This window comes from Heteronotia binoei, chromosome 9 (assembly GCF_032191835.1).
Source record: "Heteronotia binoei isolate CCM8104 ecotype False Entrance Well chromosome 9, APGP_CSIRO_Hbin_v1, whole genome shotgun sequence".
Classification (NCBI taxonomy): domain Eukaryota; kingdom Metazoa; phylum Chordata; class Lepidosauria; order Squamata; family Gekkonidae; genus Heteronotia; species Heteronotia binoei.
Window position 1 is genome coordinate 37822698 of NC_083231.1, and position 17506 is coordinate 37840203.

Consider the following 17506-nt stretch of genomic DNA (forward strand, 5'->3'; position numbering starts at 1 on the left):
AAAACAGCAAGAAAACCTGTAAGTATGTAAATAAAATGTTTCTGAACTGTTTCTACAAGATATTTCCACTACAAGATATACCTAGTGTAAGAAAAATACCCAAATACAGAATTACGTATGAGATCACATGCAGGCTTATCCATTGGGACATGCTGCCAAACATGGGTTCTCAGCAAACATATACCATACAAATAGACATGTGCATACAATTCAAACCTAGAGTTGCACAGCAGTGTACAATGTGTAGTCAAGATATCCAAATAATTATACCAACTCATAAGGCTAGCAATTCTTGCTTGTATTATCAAATTTCTAATCTATTCATCCCAACAAGATATTAATAAATCAATCAGGCAAATGTATTTATGGTCTAACAAAATCAGATTTACAATTATCCCTTAATTGTTTAATTCCAACCATTAAAAGCCATCTTAAATAATGTCTTAAGGCAGATTTATATTTTTATCTTTGCAATTCAGTTGCCATCGCAAAACCACACTCCCACAGCTAACTCCCACCCTACATTTACATGAGTAGCCATGCTATATTTGAAATGTTCATATACTATAGGTTAGCTCGCTGGAACAGCCATGTTAAATCAGTCTATTAAATGGGGCTTACTCCCAGAAAGATGGTTTTAGGACTGAAACTTCTATTACTTTCCACTTTAAACAACATCTCCAATTCCTATGGTATCAAGAGGCCAGTTTTAAACTAGATTTGCCTTTTCAGTTTATAGGATCTCTTAGCTGTACCACACATAGTGCCACACAATTATTATTACTATTACCAAAAATATTCAGGACATGATTATACTATTAATGTCAAAAATTTCATAATTAAATAACCCTGCAAACACTACAAACAAGATCCATGCAATCCTTTTTAGTGCGGCTTAATAAAGCGGCAAAATCTGGTCCACTTGTTCTCCATTGCAGTCAGCAAGATTTAAAAAGAACTGAATCCACCATTCAGCAGACAAGCAGGATGCTCCGGGAAAAATCCAATTGGCTTAACTTAAGAAAGCTGGAAAGGGAGAGATACTGTGGCTGACCAATCAGCTTCCTGCATTGCTTCCCGCTGACTGTGGCAGGTAGCTAATGGCAGGACTGAATCTTGCACAGAAAAGTGAAAAAGTTGGGGGGGAGCACTGGAGGAAAAAAATCCAGAGAGTTTAAAGGTGGCTAGTCCCCCAGAGGACAGTATGTGGACAGGGTGCCTGCCTTCAAAGTTTATCTTTGTTCCAGCCCTGGTGACTGCAGGTGGTTTATTGCTATAAAGTGCGGGTGGTTTATTGCTGTAAAGTGCTTTACACAATTTAAGGTTACAAGCTGCACGTTGACCTGAAAGTAAGCACCACTGAGGGTTACTTCTGAGTAAACATACTTAGGATTTTGTTGTGATTCTGTGGATGATTTCAGCAGGATAGTTAATATGCTGTTTCCCTTTCACGACAATGGTTATTTTAAAATGTTTAACTTTGACTGGATTGCTTCTCTTATTATGCTAGAACAAGGGTCACCTACGTGATGCTCATGGGCACCACAGCACAGCTAACACCTTTCCTGGTGCCTTCCAAGTGTTCTTAGAAGGTTGATGGGGCCAGGTTGGGCTTTTAATCAACAAGGCTTCTGATTAGTCATTGAAGATCTGATTAGCTGTGAAGATTTCTAAAAACACTGATTTGGCAATGTGTCAGCACAGCACACAGATCTGCCATTATTATGACAGAAGGTAAGTCAAAACACCAAGAGCCAAACTGGTGTAGTAGCATCTGGGAGAACCAGGTTTGATTCTCCACTCCTCCACATGCACCTGCTGGATTGACCTTGGGTCAGTCATAACCAAGCCTTGAATTCAGTAGGAGTTCAAAGGAGCACAGCTCCTGAACCTTTTTGAGAGTTCCCCCTCCTCCTCTCCACCTACCTTGTCCATTGAATAGTAGGTGTAGCTGCATAACAATCCCTGGATTAGGAGAGCAGGCAGCCAGCCAGCCACCAGGAGCTTTGCCACACACCCCACAGTCCGCATTAACCCCTGGAGAAGCCTGCACCACCCTTTCTCCACTTCTTATGTGATTTTGGGCAGCAGGTGGCTTGCTGGCCTTTTGACTGTGGGGGGGGCAGTCAAGGAGAGCCCTAGGTGAGCAAGGTCTGCTTGGGCTGGCTGGATCTCTAGCCAGCCCAAGGAGGCCTCAGGAGGGCTCTCCTTTCTTGCATCGGGTTGCTTTTAACTGGTGGGGGGGACAGCATATGCTAATAAGCTCCACCTATTTTTCTACATAATGACCCCTGATCGTAACTATCAGAGGCTGTTCTGGAAAGAGCAGTTTCTGTCAGAGCTTTCAGCCCCACCTACCTCACAGGGTGTCTATTGTGAGGAGGGGAAGGGAAAGGAGATTGTAAGCCACTCTGAGAATCCTTTGGGTAGTGAAGGTCAGGGTGTAAATCCAATCTCTTCTTCTTCTGTATTAGTCATTTTGTGGCTGTGCCATTCATACTTTGTCGGATTCTCTGGGGACACCTGGGCTAGAACAATTTGACCTGGCTGTGCCATTTTGGTGTAGTGGTTAAGTGTGCGGACTCTTATCTGGGAGAACCGGGTTTGATTCTCCACTCCTCCACTTGCACCTGCTAGCATGGCCTTGGGTCAGCCATAGCTCTGGCAGAGGTTGTCCTTGAAAGGGCAGCTGCTGTGAGAGCACTCTCCAGCCCCACCCACCTCACAGGGTGTTTGTTGTGGGGGAGGAAGGTAAAGGAGATTGTGAGCCGCTCTGAGACTCTTCGGAGTGGAGGGCGGGATATAAATCCAATATCTTCTTCATCTTCATTTCCATCATGGGTTCTTCTCTCCTCCCCATCCCATCAAAAACTGTCTGTCGGACCACCTCTGGTGACCTGATCTCTATTTATCCTCCAGCCTTTCCTCCATTTTGAAATAAGTAGTTTATACGCAGTGTTCCCCGTAAGCTATTCAAGAGTGGGCTAGTGCATAGAGTTTGGCAGGAACACTGGAGAGTGGTGCTTCTTTTCCTGGGAGCCCTCTCCTTCTCCTGGCAGTCCTCTCCTGCTATAGAGCCCACCAGCTGCTACCACATGAGAGCAGCAGGTGAGTCACCAGGTCAGAGGGAGGTTAAGGGAGGGGAGCCTCGGCTAGCAATGTATTGGCTAGTGGCAAGATAGGGGGAGGGGAGTCAGACAAGGAAGGAAGTTAGGTGAGGGGAGCCTTGGGCCAGCAACATGGCCTGGCATTCCTCTGTGGCCTCCTGTTGGCTAGTGCTGAGGATGGATGCTCCTCCATGGTCTCCTATCAGCTAGTAGTGAAGATGGAGGTCATGGGAGATCGGAAGAGGTGAACCACTTGAGGTGGGAGAGGAGCCTTGGGTCAGCAACATGTCAGCTACTGGGGTTGGTCAGGAGGAGGTCAGTTAGGGGGAAGTCAATGGAGGGGAGCCTTGAGCCACCAATGCGGCCCAGTGCTCTTCTATGACCTCTCACTGCCAGCGCAATCTGCTAGTGGTGAAGATGGAGGTCGTGGCCTACTAACCAATAGCACTGGCAGCAGTAGACCAGGGAGGGGCAATGGACTGTGTTGTTGCCAGCTTGTGAGCCCAGCTCTACTCATGTCCTCCTATTGGCAAGTGGAGAAAATGGAGGTCAAGGGGTGGGAACTGGGGGAGGATGGAGGTTGGGGGGAGGGGAGCCTTGGGGCAGCAACATGTGCAGCCTCACGAGGCCTGCGCTCTCCATGGGCTCTTAAATCTCTGCTACACTCTGCTACTACCCCATTCAACTTATAGAAGAAAATAAACCAATTCAGAAGGTTCCAGGTTCAGTTGCCAGCATACTCAGTTAAAAAGGATCAGGTACCAAGTGATGTGCATGGGTACAATAAATCTAAAAACACTTACCTGAAAAAGGCCATGACACAGCCAGAGCTGCAGCTCCCAAGGGCCCTGCCACCACTGGTGGGAAGGAGGAAGCAAGAAGGTGATTTGGAGAAGACATGGGGGAGGAAGAAGTGAGCAAGCGTGTCATGATCATAGGCCTAGTGAGGCTCACAGGCTCCAGGGAAGCCTGTGTAAGAGTAGTTACAGGAGCTACACCTCAAGGATCCTTTCTGTCCCTCTGATTGGGTAAAATCAATTTTGGAGGGACAACTGGCCCAGAGGAGAGGAACCTGGGAGGAAAGCATAAAAAAGGCCAAGCTACAGACAGGCTTGTTCTCTCTGGAGAGGCTGCAGACAGAAAGAGGCTGTTTTCTCTCGAAAAGGCTGGGCTGGAGGCATTTAGTTAACTGCATCAGGGCTTTTATTTTTTTATACCAACCTTTACTGTTTTTCTATATTCACTGTTGTGCTAAAAGTTTTACATACCACTTATTGTTTTGAGCACTTACAATAAACCTGTTATTATACTGCCTGGGTAATCATGTATCCCAAGTCACAGATAAGGGGTTTTCTAAGAAGGATAATACAGGGGTTGGGTGGGTGCTCTGGGCCCTCCCAGACAGACCCTTACCAGAGTGGTGGCAGCCAGTAGAAAGCCCTTCTGGTCCCCTGCTGTGTGACAAAGTGCTTGCAAATCCACCACATTGCTGCTGAGGCGGGGAGGGGGGGAAGAAGCAGCAGACAGTGATAACAGAGTTCTGTAAGTGATCGAGGAAGTTCCTTCGCTGTAGCTACTGGCTCAGCTACCCTTTAAAAACTTTCTCTTGGCTTCTAATCTGTCAGACTTCAGGAAGAAGCAGAGCTGGAGGCAGTGGGGGCGAGCAGTCTTAGCTTCCCTCTCCCTCAGCTCCCACACTGCTTCTCCCTTCAGTCTGACCGATTAGAAACTGGGAGAAAGTTTTAAAAGGGCAGCTGAACCATCAGCTACAATGATAGGAGTAAGAAGAAGCTTCCTCATTCACTCAGCTCAACTGTCCTTTTCAAATTCCCCCCTCCCGTTTCTAATCAGTAAGCTGAAGAGGTCAAGGTAAGGAAGAGGGGGAGAGATAGCTGGGGAGAATATTGACAGAAGAAGGTAGGAGGAAGAGAGGGAGTAAGCTGTCAGAGAAGGAGTGGGGAAAATATAGAGAGGTGGCCAAGAAGGGGGTGAGAGGTGGGTAAGATTGTCAGGAATTGAGAGGGAGAGCCAGAGAGGTGGGATAAAGGGGAAAGGAGAGGGAGCAGAAGTGCGGGGGATGTACCCTCCCCACTAGTTTCTTGCATGTCTCTATTTGTAAACATTTCTAATTTCAAGCCTTCAGAAGCCATGTCTCCACCACATTGCTGCTTTTTCTCCTTTAAATTTTGATCACAAAAGTTACTTATACATGGAAAGAAACTAGCACAAAATAAATGGTTTTAAATGAATGTGCTGATTTTTGTCCCCCTGCCCCCCCTATGAACTTACTTTACAGGAGCTTTAATGTTCAATGCAAACTAATTTACTATGGGCTACTCTTTCCCACTCCATTTGTTTAAATCACTGGATGTTGGCAAAAGGAGAAAGGCCTAAAGATAAAATCAGGAATTGAGAGTTTCTTCTTTTCTAAAAAAGGCATGTGGTCTCAGTCCTTGTATCTGGAAAACATTGCCTCAGGTTGCGTCGAGAAGATACCTGCTCCTGAATTATGAAGTGTATAGAGTAGCAGTAGATTTAGGGGTGGTGAACCTTTTTTATGCAAATTGCCATTTGAATATTTATAACATCATTTGCGGACCATGCAAAATTATCAACTTAAACAGTGCTCTGCCAAGGCAGAATGATTCAGGCAGGCAAAATTAATGCAAATAATTGTTTTTCTATTTGAAGTCATGTGGGGAGAGCCTGATTTCGCACACACACACACCCAGCCCGCCACACTAGACAAATGTCTAGGTCCAGGGGGTTTTTTTGTAGAAAAAGCCGAGAGAGGGAGAAAGGAAGGAAAGGGGACAATGGGAAAGAAAGGAATGGAGGAAAGAAAGGGAAATGAAATGGAGGGAAGAAAGGGTAATAAAGGAAAATAAAGAAATGGGGGGAAGAAAGGGAAATAAACGGAAATAAAGAAATGAGGAGAAGGGGCCAGCAATCCCCGAGGGCCAGACCAAGTGATCCCGAGGGATGAACATTCCCCACTTCTGATTTAAGATATTCAGTGCAGATGAAAAGACATGTTGTACAAGCTAAAAGACACTTTTCCTTTCAAGATCCAACTCTCCTACTGAAAAACAAACTCCTGGTATAAGCCTGTTGAGGCCTTGGAAGAAAAGAATTGATTCCAGAAGATTAGTCTTAAAAACTGACAGATTCACAGTGGCATCCGAAGCAGAATTACACCCACTGAAGTCAATGGGCAAAGAAGAGTACAAGTCTGCCTAAGATGGCACGGTTATTATAATATGATTTTAATGGCTAAAGATAATTTGGCAATTTATTGGCATTTGTCTATTTCAGCGATAATATGGTACAATAAGTATGTTAGTCTTTGAGCAGCTGCAAAGCTCCTTCTTATTCACAAAGAAGGAAAGTATTTGTAATTCTTATCAGTTTATTTTGCCAGGGAGTGTGAAACTTCGCAATGAATTAACAAGTGCTATATATTAAATGCTACATTTTTTTAAAAAAGTTGAAACACAACATTATTTTCTGACAAAAGTGAGTTGTGTAGTTTGGAAACCAATGGTTGTGGTGTGAGTGAGCCTGCACAGTACCAGAAAATACCTCAACTTGGCCCATGAATAAGAGACTGTTCAAGGATCCCTTGTCTAAACATGGTAATTCATCTTCCTCGGTATAAGCTCCTCTCAGTCTCTGCCTATATTTGAAGACCGCAGAAGTGCATTATCCCAAGAGATCCTTTACAGTAAGCATTTCTCCCATTACACATTTATTAGACAGAGAGCTCATACTGGATGTTACATCTTCAAAGCACTTGACTGCCTAATCCTCACAGATCCTAGGGTAATATCCTGATTAGAAGATCCATCATCTGGCTACCAAATTTTGTCAAACTACCTAGGGTAAAATGTGCTTCCTGCTGACAAAACACCAGAAATTAATAAACTTTTAAACAGTGTGCTTATTCTGAACTATGAAACTTCCAGCTCATGAAAATTATGTTTCTAATTTTGAATGATCTCCTTTTCCCAAGTCTTTCTACTTAGACTATTGAATACAACTCTAAAGGAGGGGCCATATTTATTTTATTTTTTCTTCATCTTTTAATCTAAGTATCCAGATTAGTAATATCTGCATATAAGAAATATAGCTTATAAAGGAAAGGTACCCAACTAGCAAATATGTAGAAAACCTGATAAAAAATGTCCTACACCTACTTAACTATAGCTGCTAAAGCCAGTCCAAGCCAAACATTTATGCTGCTTCCAGAAAACAAACCATACTTTGATGCTTCTATAGAAAGGAGTTCCACAGTTGGGACAGTCATTGGGTTTGGCTTGCATTGCTCAGATGTCATGCATCAATAGATAGTATTGAGAGTAACTACTTTCATCCAGGATAAGCCATCAAGGTAGGGAAACATCTAAAGAATGTAGATCAAGTAACACATTGACTGGTAAACAATAGTGCAATAGTATATTCAAAATCCATCAGTACATCCCACACTATTTGAAACATAACCATAATCCACAGCTTCCAACAGGACATCATGTTTTGTAGTATCATGCTGTAGAAATGACATTTGCTAGGTCTATCTGGTATATATGATAAAAAAATAAGCAGCACTATACCTTTTCTGGTAGAATTTGCATCTGGGCAGTGCCACGAACTACAGTTCCAGGGACAGCAATTTATTCAAGAGCATCTTCTGAAACTTTATGGGAAAACAGAAGCGGAGAATCCCCTGTAATTTTTATTAATTATTCCACTCCAAGCCAACCATCATTATCTCAATCATGCTTTGTAGCTAAATCACAGTCATATGGGATTCATTGCTATTATCTTCCAAAACATGCGGAAAAGAAAAATAAAAAGTATAGAAGGATCTACACCACTGTTTTTTCCAAACTGTGAAAAAGTTCATACATTCACCTATGAAGAATTCAAGGCACTTCAGTTTCATGACACAGCATCATGTATTTTCCAATGAGAGTCTCACTGGAATTCAGAGTTTCTAAACAACAATACATTGCCAAGCACAACTAAAGAAGAGATTGCTCTTATATTAATTTTAAATGGTAATGAATTTATTTTATACTTGCTTTATAAAATCCAAGCTGCTCAAACAATATGGCCATACTTCCCCCTTTATGGTCTTTCATCAAATACGTCCACAGAATTTCCTGAATTCTGATATTTCACCTTTTGTTCTGTACAGTGTTATACTACTGCAGGGTGACACAACCCAGGTGTCTATAATGATTACAAGAGACTGCTCATCAGTCTTGAGCGTGTTGCCGCATACCATACTACTAAAACGGCTATTTAACTAGCCACCTCCTTTAAAAAAAAATTAAAACTCCTAAATAAATTTAATAAAGAATAAGTTTTATATTAAAAGTGTACACTCTTATCATTCACAATGCAACCTAAAATGTTCCCAACATCATTCCCATCTATATCCTTCTGACTGTATCTAGCCAAAACAATGATTCTGAGAGAAATGTAACTAATGTTCAGTTAAATGTGGTATGTATACAATGCAAATACAGTCTAAACAGGTAGATTATTTTAAAAGACGTATGTAGCATTATTGCTGGGCATGTCATGCTGACAAGCTTCCAGTACATGCCACACCTTCCCGGGAAATTTGCACCCAAATACAGAGTGATCTACAGCCCTATCCACATATACCAAGGTACCTTGAAAGCTGCTTCTCCAGTGAAATCCCACACCACTGCAATACTAGTTTAATTGAAAGAACAATATGGGCAGGATGAATAACACAAGACCTTCATAACAAGCTTCTACTTTCAGAGGAAGAAGGTGAACCACTAAGTGGGAAGAATCCATATAAGTGACTCCAGTATTCAGAGGCAAATAGGATGGCTGCACTGTGATCTGAAGATAAACCAGAGGGCTACATTCATACTGTGGACTTAACCATGGCTATGTTAAATGTCCCCAAACCATCTTTATTGTTGGGCTTACACTGCTCTCTCCCCCTCTTCAAACAGAGTTTGATGAAGGAATCATACTTAGAAACTATCTTGTGCTACCGATTACATGAGTTTGCCTGAGCCAACCTCTTATCAGCTGTACTGCCAAAGGAGCATGCCTAGAGTGTTCTTTGGCACTAGGCAGCATTCAACTGAGTCCTAGTGACTGTATGGCGGAGTGGGAGATATTTATTAGGTTCAGCACCCCTTGGAGTAATTATGTGCAGGAAATTTTTGAAGTCCTTAAATGTCTGAGACCAACCTATGTTCAGCACGTTCCTCAGTGATCCTGCCCATCAGCTGAAACTGCATTTAAAAAGAGGTTAACAGCATAATTTGAAAATAAACTATGCTCTGTCGATAACTAAGAATTGGGGGGGGGGGAGATTTAATAAAAGAGAAAAGATTTCAGAAGGATTGGGAAGGTAATGCCTCTGAGGAAAAAAATGGGAAAGATGCTTCTCCAGCATTGGCGCTATTCATAGCCGGGGGGGGGGTGTAGAAAAATCCCAGCTGGAACTTATTTGCATATTAGGCCACACCCCTTGACATCACCAGAAGAAGCATCACCTGTTCAGTAGGTTATTTTCCATATATTGACACAGAACAGCACAGTGCCATCAGCTGCATTTCATGGATGTGTGTTCTCACAAAGCCCAATGAGAGACCTTGATTCACAACCCCCCCAATGTGGCCAGAGAGAGAGCCACATGTGGCAGAGCAGGCAGTGGCAGGCCCAGCTTCTTCTGGGAGGTGGTGCTCATGGATGCCTCTGCATCTCTGCAAGCCCGTTGAAGGCTGGAGGTGGCAGAGAGAACAGAGCATGCTATCTTGGAGCATCTGGTTGGCTAGTGCCTTCCCTCTGCTGGACACCTTTTGAGCCGGATCCCTGGCCAAGCCAGCTGGAACTGCATTCCTGTGCGTTCCTGCTCAGAAAAAGCCCTGATCACAACAGCAGAAACAGGTGATAAACATCTATTAATTGATCAATAATTTTGTAGAAAAGCTCACGTAATTTCTGTTCTATGAACTTAAACAGACATGAAAATTCAATCTATGAAAGTTAAAACTTCACAGGCTATTTGCCAACAGTTTTTTTTAATGTCATACTATACATAAGGGATTTCTTGAAGATTCCCAGAGTGTGTACAGTAGGAAACTGACATTAAAAGCCTTTTCCCCCTTGAAAACTCAAGCTCTGTTTGATTAGTCCTTTTCTAATTAAGTCAGGAAAATATGTCCACTGTAAAATATTTCTCCATAATAATTTAATACGGTGCGTGACCAACATCAATGAAGAAGTTGTTTCAGCCACTCAATAATTATACAGTCTCTATAATATGGTTGACTAATAAGATTTTATTGTAGCTATTGATGTTATAAATCTAACAGAGGTGTTATTTTTAAAAGTTGGAATACGATCAAAATGCTTGCAGATCTCAGATTGCTATTAAACATAATAATTATGCACTAAACTAATTACAACTGAAGCAAAACCTGACTTACAACTAATTAATTTTTATTGCATCAACATTATACATGGTCTTTTCATTTAATACAGGGCACAACTATAAATGTTTAAGAAACTATTCATCTGTGTATTTCAAACAAGCTGTCTAGGTCAGATTCATAAAGCTAGAGCTTGGCAAAATGTGTGAATCACTCACTTTGTTTTACAATTCAACTAGAATGAACACCAGTAAGACATAAACCGGTTTTACAATTGCAGTTGAAAACTGTGTGATCCTCAAAGCCTATCACTTCCTTTTTAGTAAATTCATTTACATATGATAATCCAAAGCTATTTGTTAAAGAAATGTTTCTGCGAGGTTTTCCATTTGATCAATATGATTGTCTCTAATATACCTTTGCACTAAAGCAGTGCTAAATTTGAAGATGTCAAGGTTGACTGGTTATCAGTTCATATAATGCAACATTTTAATAGATGAAATGCCTGTTAACTGATCTAGAACAGAAGTTTATTACAAACCTTCCATAGAATACAGCAATAATACCATCTTTTATAAAGATAAGTTTCAGGAGGGTAGCCATGATGGTCTGCAGTAGAAGAGCTAGACCTGGGTCCAGTAGAATCAGAAACATGATTTTCAGCAGAGCTTTTTTTGTAGCAGAAACTTCCTTACATATTAGGAAGTACCCCCCTAGCCAATCCTCTAAGAGCCTACAGGGCTCTTCTTACTGGGCCTAACTGTAAGCTCTTTGAGGATTGGCTACATCAGGGGATGTGGTCTAATATGCAAAGAAATTCCTGCTACAAAAAAGCCCTGATTTTCAGGATATACACTTTCAAGAGTCAAAGCTCCCAGAGCTTCTGCATTTCTAGAGCACTAGAATTAAGAGTCATGAAATGATTACATATGCCCTAAACAAACCAAAGGGGTGTTCAACTATGGTTTCTAAATTCTTTAGAGTGAGAATACAGGAGCTGGTCTTTAAAAAGTTCTAGCCAGTGGCATGTTGCCCCCCTGTTAAAATTCAAGCATTTTGCAGTTTTTGGAGTCAAATGTTTCATGATCTAAATGCCAGGGCAGATAGCATTCAATACGCTCCCAGCAACAACCTTGCACAAGGCTCTTCCTTGATCTTCTCTTGACTGCTGCCAGTGTCAAATCTTCCAAGCACTGGACAGTTAAATTCACCCTGCTATTAATCATGGTACCAAGGGATACAGGATAATCTGGTCCTGGACAAACCAACACACCAAGTAAGCATTTAAGTAAAATGAGTGTTCAACTAGTTAGTATTCATTTCTAGCATATGACGATGAATCACATTTAATTACAGCCTCACTTGATAAATATCGAACTGCATTAAGTTTTGGTAATCTGTTTTATGCTCATTAACCCTAGTTTGATTTTTTTATATATCTTGTTTCCCTTTTATGTGGTTCCCAGCTCTGATTCCAGTTTGTCTATTCTAAATGCATAGTACTTGAAAAATCAATTAAACTTAAAAGAATTCACTGCTGTCCTACTATATATCTTTTTTAGGATGGCACAAAGAGATTATCTTGACTTGAGAGTTTAGCACTGTTCAAATAGCATCCCTTAGATCAGTAGTTAAATATTCTAAGTTAAAGAGGTAAACAAATGATGTCAGTCTGTTGATTTCAAGATACGACACTAACCACTCTGAACTGACAAGAAATTTTTCTCTTAATGATGTGAACGTTTTTCCCCCTTGTGACTGGGACTGATTAAACTACTCAGTGTGCTTTAAAAATTATCTTTTCTGCTGTCTTATGGAACACAAAAGGTGTCTTTACAAGTCTAAATCCAAGAGAGTGCAGCTTAAAAACTAGATATTATGACACGTGTGATTAGACCTGGCTAGAAGCTATATCCATAACAGGGGGAGATGATGGCATGATTTGAAATATGTTTTCTCTCTCTGTCCCCCTCCTCTCAAACGTACAGTGTGAATAAAGAGTGGTTGGCTGAACAACCATTTCCTCCTTCAATAACACTTTGTTCAGGATTCCACTTTACTAGAGACCTCCAAACCCAAATTTGAGCCTTTTTCAGAAACCATTTTTTTAAATCTGATCTGTCTTTCTGATGCTGAGGTTAAATCAGATGGGCTCAATATGAAGTTATAGAGGTTCAGAAGCTCATGTTTTTAATAGCAATATGAAACCTCTAAGAGGCATTGTCTAGAGAACAGAAATCCAGTATCATAATAATAAATAAGTTATTTAAAATGCTACAAATTTGTTATTTTTGTCTCAGTTCTTAACAACAAATGGGAGCGGGGAAGAATAGATGTAATAAATGTAAGGAAAAAATAAAGAGAAAAACTGTTTGAATGAACTAATGAATGAACCAAAAATACATGCAAATTTACAACATGGTTTGGTTTATTAGTAGCCACAATTCAACATAGAATTTAACAAGATTAATTTCTATTAATTCCAATATTAGATTATAACTTTAATTACTGTATAGACATTTTTAATTTCTGTATAAACATCTTTTATCTTGCATGTAGTTACAAACATTTAAGTCACATTGACCTGTTGAACTTTACATTATACTGAGTATGACTTTAGCTCAACTACCAGTGTATTTTCCACAACAGTTAAAGTATGGTACAGACAGCAGAGCTAGTGCTGGTAACAGAGATGCATTTACATTTTCTAGCTAGAGACTGCAAAAAAAAATTTTTTTTTAATGAAGAGCTTGGATGTCCCAGTGGCATCTGAATAATAATCTTCAGTGAACTTGTAACTGTACATTTTAATGAACTTAGCTAAATTTAAAAACCACAAAGGGTTTATTTCTTTAACTTTAATTTTCTAAAAAATGTTTACTTTCTTCCAGATGGTAAGATTAAATTACATAAACACTGTCAGCAAGTTGAATCCTCGGATGTATTCATTTCCACCACAGAAGCTTCAAAACCTGTCTATAATTTTGTTACTGATGTTTGGAAACAGCTGTAGCTGACATGGCTATGTGTTGTATACGTCAGCGTTAAAGGATTAAATATTCTTAGCCCCCAATGGACAGGGCCTGTGCTGTTAGCAAGAGCCAGTGCAAGAAGTGTTAGAAATCGTTATTACAGCAGATATGCCTCATTAGATTGCTGTTAAACAGAAAGGTGAAAGATAAGCATTTAGGTTTGCTACCTTTTTCTAACCTTAAAAGATGTACAGATTCTCCTCCCCCCCACTCCCAGGCAAAAAGAAAATCTAACTTGCCTATCTCACAAGGAAGATAAACGGTCTTCTCTAAATTCTCCTCTATACACTATGTCATCAGAGAGTTGTAATATATAATCTCACTAGCAAGTTAGAAAACCTTTTCATCCCGTTCATTTTTGGAGTTTTTTGCAACTGAATTACTAGTAATACAGCATTGCAATTTGTGTAGAAACATTAAGGATGTGAAGTAATCCAAAAACTAGATTACAGAACAGAGTACAATAACCATATCTCAAAATACTATCAGTGAGTTAGCTGATCATAGTTGAAATTGTTCACATACACGTGATGTTCTCCATTTCACTGGACCCTCTTTTCAAATTTGCACACAGTTAAAGTCAATTAGTTATATGCACCAATTAGTAAAATCCATACTGCTTAAGTCCTAAACTAGTCAAGGAAGCTTTAAACACACACACACACACAAATCATTTGCAAAGAGACATGGCATTTGGGGGCTTTCGGAGGAGTGGTGATGGCAACAGATTTATGCACAAGCCACCTTCTTATACCATGTGGCCAAACAGGAGGAGAATGGAGCTCCTATGCTTTTTAGCAGTTGTGCAGCAGGGTAAGCTTCTTTCCTTCCTGTACATTGGTCAGTACACAAAAAAGCACCAGAAAAAATCCTTTTTATGAACACTTCCACAGATACCAGCTCTATCCTATTTTACATCAGGTGACACCATTTTCCCAATTTTAATCATGCCTAATGATATGAATTCTGGCAATACCAACAATGGATTTTATAAACTGTTAAGCTTAGAACAGTTTAAAGGATTCTGACCTTTTGTTTCTCTCATTTTTTCAGCACACCATTAAACACTTGCATACCATAAAAGCTTAGAGCTGTATTACTGACTAAATTAAGAACAATAAAGACTGAAACACTTAATTTTAGTATATTTTCATTCTCACTATACCAATGAAAGTGGTTACTGAATCTCATCCAAAGGCACATCAGTATGAACAGAGTGTTCAGCCAGTTCTCTCACCCACTTTTACAGCATAGCTAAGCTACCTAACGCACAGCTCTTGAAACTAGGCTGCCCTATGGCAAAATACTCTTTAGAGCTTTACTGCTATGACAAAGTGTGAACCTTGCTGAACTTATTTCACATTTCTGTTCTTTTATACATTCACCAGAGTTCACTTCTCAATATTAGCAAGTTAAATAATTTTTAAAAGCAAGTTAAAAACCACTGAACACCGTTTTATGCATACGGTGATGCAATGCAGTAATATGAATACAGAAGCCGTTTTAAGTATTTTTCAAAATGCAAATGATTTCTGGAAACTTTAAAATAAACTTTAATATGCTTGCTTCTATTAAAAACATTTTTGCAATAAATCATTGCTTAATTTTATCAACATGCATTACTTAACCTGGAATACGAGCAGATCATCATAATAATCTGTTCTAAAATGACAACCTTTTTAGATTCTGATTTTAAAACCATATTTTTTTCTAAAACAAATGCCCCACTTACAATAAAATGTTGAATACTAAAAATGGGAATATTCTGCTTACTGTTTATAATGAAAACAGCAAGCAAGATGACCTCTGTACTTGAGGGAGGCCAGCTCTACAGCTTGCCCTGTGACATCTCTGCTTGACCCAGGTCATTTGTGATGTTCTCTTACTTAAAACATGCTTGTTTGCCTGTCATGAACCTTGCAGACATGTGTCTATCTACCTTATAAAACCCTTTTACTTGACAACCTTACCACAGTGTACTAAAATATTGTACTCAAGGGCACAGTGTATTTTATGTTCCAGACTGATATTCTCCAAAACAGATAATCTTAGTAGTACATTACAGCGTATGGGATGCATGCACAGCACTTTTCAGAGTCTCTGTGATTCCTCAATAACACTTTAGTTTCCTGGCTTAAAGATACTTCTCAGTAACTACATGGGACCAGTCTAAACTTCTACGGTCCTCCTTTGTCCTTACAGAAACAGTCCTTTGTCCTTATAGAAGTAATCCTACCTAGCATCCAAATATGTACATGAGAGAGAAAGAAGGGGGAAACCTGCATAAAATATTCAAGAATAAACGCTGGGGACAGATCCATGTAGAAATTCATCCCTAAAATCCATAAAAGATTTTCCATGGTATTTACAATCCCCCCTCAAAAAAAATTAATAAAACAGTCCAGCATTCACTAGATATGCATATGAAGCACGGTAACTTAAAACATGTTGAATGAACACCCACCAAATTATGAGCAACCTAATCTCTTGTGTATCACAGAGGTCTGAGAACACTGATAGAAATTTACAAGTGGGGACCTGTGAGATTCATGGAGGAGAATCCTATTCTTCCCCTGACTTGCTTACCTAGTCACTCACTCGCCAGCCACAACCTCTGCCTGCCTGGCTCCCACTCTTCTTCTCTCCCACCTACTGACAGCACTGCCACCATCCACCTGTCTCAGGTATAGACAGGGGATGGTGTCAGCTCCTGCTCTCCCTCAGCTTCCTGCAGCATTGACAGCAGGGCAGCAGGGCTGGTTTCCTGCTCCTCCGTCTGTCCAATTGCCTAGTTCATGTGGAAGCAGTTCCAGCTGCTCCCTCTTGTTTGTTTGCCTGCTCCTGCCTCTCATCTGCTCCTCCACACACTTCTGGTCTTCAGGATGCTCCTGACCATTGTCTGTACAAGCACAAAATTCATTCCTCTCTTGGAGAGCATACAAAAATACAGGTACAAAACTTTTGTGTCTAAGGATATACATTCAATATCATTCATTTCCGGGGGGGGGGGGGGGACGGACTCAGGCCCTTGGCCTGAGTAGCTGAGAAACAGGCTTGCAGAGATTGGCTGGAACATTGCCCAAGCAATGGAAATATATCCTTTTGAGGTTTGCTCAGCAGAAAATCACCTCAGGATTTTTAGTCGGAGCCAGGGTGTATTTGAGAGAAAAATTCAGTATACCAGTCTGAAGTGAAGACAGTGGGCTTAGGCTGGGCAATTGTAAAATCAATTAGACGAGGGGCTGAGAGCGGCCAGAGTGGCTGGGCTCCTTGTGGCAGACAGAGCTGAGTGAACTCTGTCTGGAAAATGGAGTTTTCAGACCGTTTGAAACTCTCTGAGGGAGATTTTGCCAGCATCAGGCAATCTCCAAGTACAAACTAAATCACACAAATACACACAGAGGGGAGAACTGGATTCTCGGGTCAGCAGAGGTACCCAAGACTCAGACCAGAGGACTAGCTATGTGGCTAAGACGCATTGGAATTGAGGGGTGCGAGTCCTGGAAGATAGCTAGTGTGAAAGGGTCTGTGAGGAGGAATACTGACACCAGTCAGGAGTTCCCTACGTGTGTGTGGGAGAGTGATTGAAGTTTGTTATTTATAAGATTTGGCACTGCCTAAGTTAGGGTAGAACATCTGAAGAAACAGCATTCTGAGTGCCCATAAGGCACAGACAGCCTGTGTGAAGTAGAGTCTAGTGGGACTCTGAAACCTGCCTGGTTTATTGTTTATTTTAAAGATATTCTGCCAGAGTCTTGTTATACTTTTACCACAGCCTAGAAAAGTCTCTTTTCATCAGCTCTTTCATCAGCGCTGCCTTCGCACCATCCTCAACATCCACTGGAGTGACTTTGTGACCAACATTGAAGTCCTCAAGAGGGCGGAGGTTACAAGCATCGAAGCAGTGCTGTTGAAGACGCAGCTGCACTGGGCAGGGCAT

At 40.8% G+C, this 17506-nt stretch overlaps 1 protein-coding gene across 5 annotated transcripts in view; it reads right to left on the reverse strand.

Moving 5' to 3' along the window:
- The window catches only part of TENM3 (teneurin transmembrane protein 3), a 721265-nt gene that overhangs the window by 583178 nt on the left and 120581 nt on the right, over positions 1-17506 (reverse strand). The window contains exon 2 of one of the 5 annotated variants that reach the window (XM_060246482.1): positions 7718-7800. The exons of the other annotated variants lie outside the window; for them this stretch is intronic. The gene's annotated coding sequence lies outside the window, so the exon portion shown is untranslated. The remainder of the gene's footprint in view (positions 1-7717; positions 7801-17506) is intronic. 5 annotated transcript variants of the gene reach the window in all.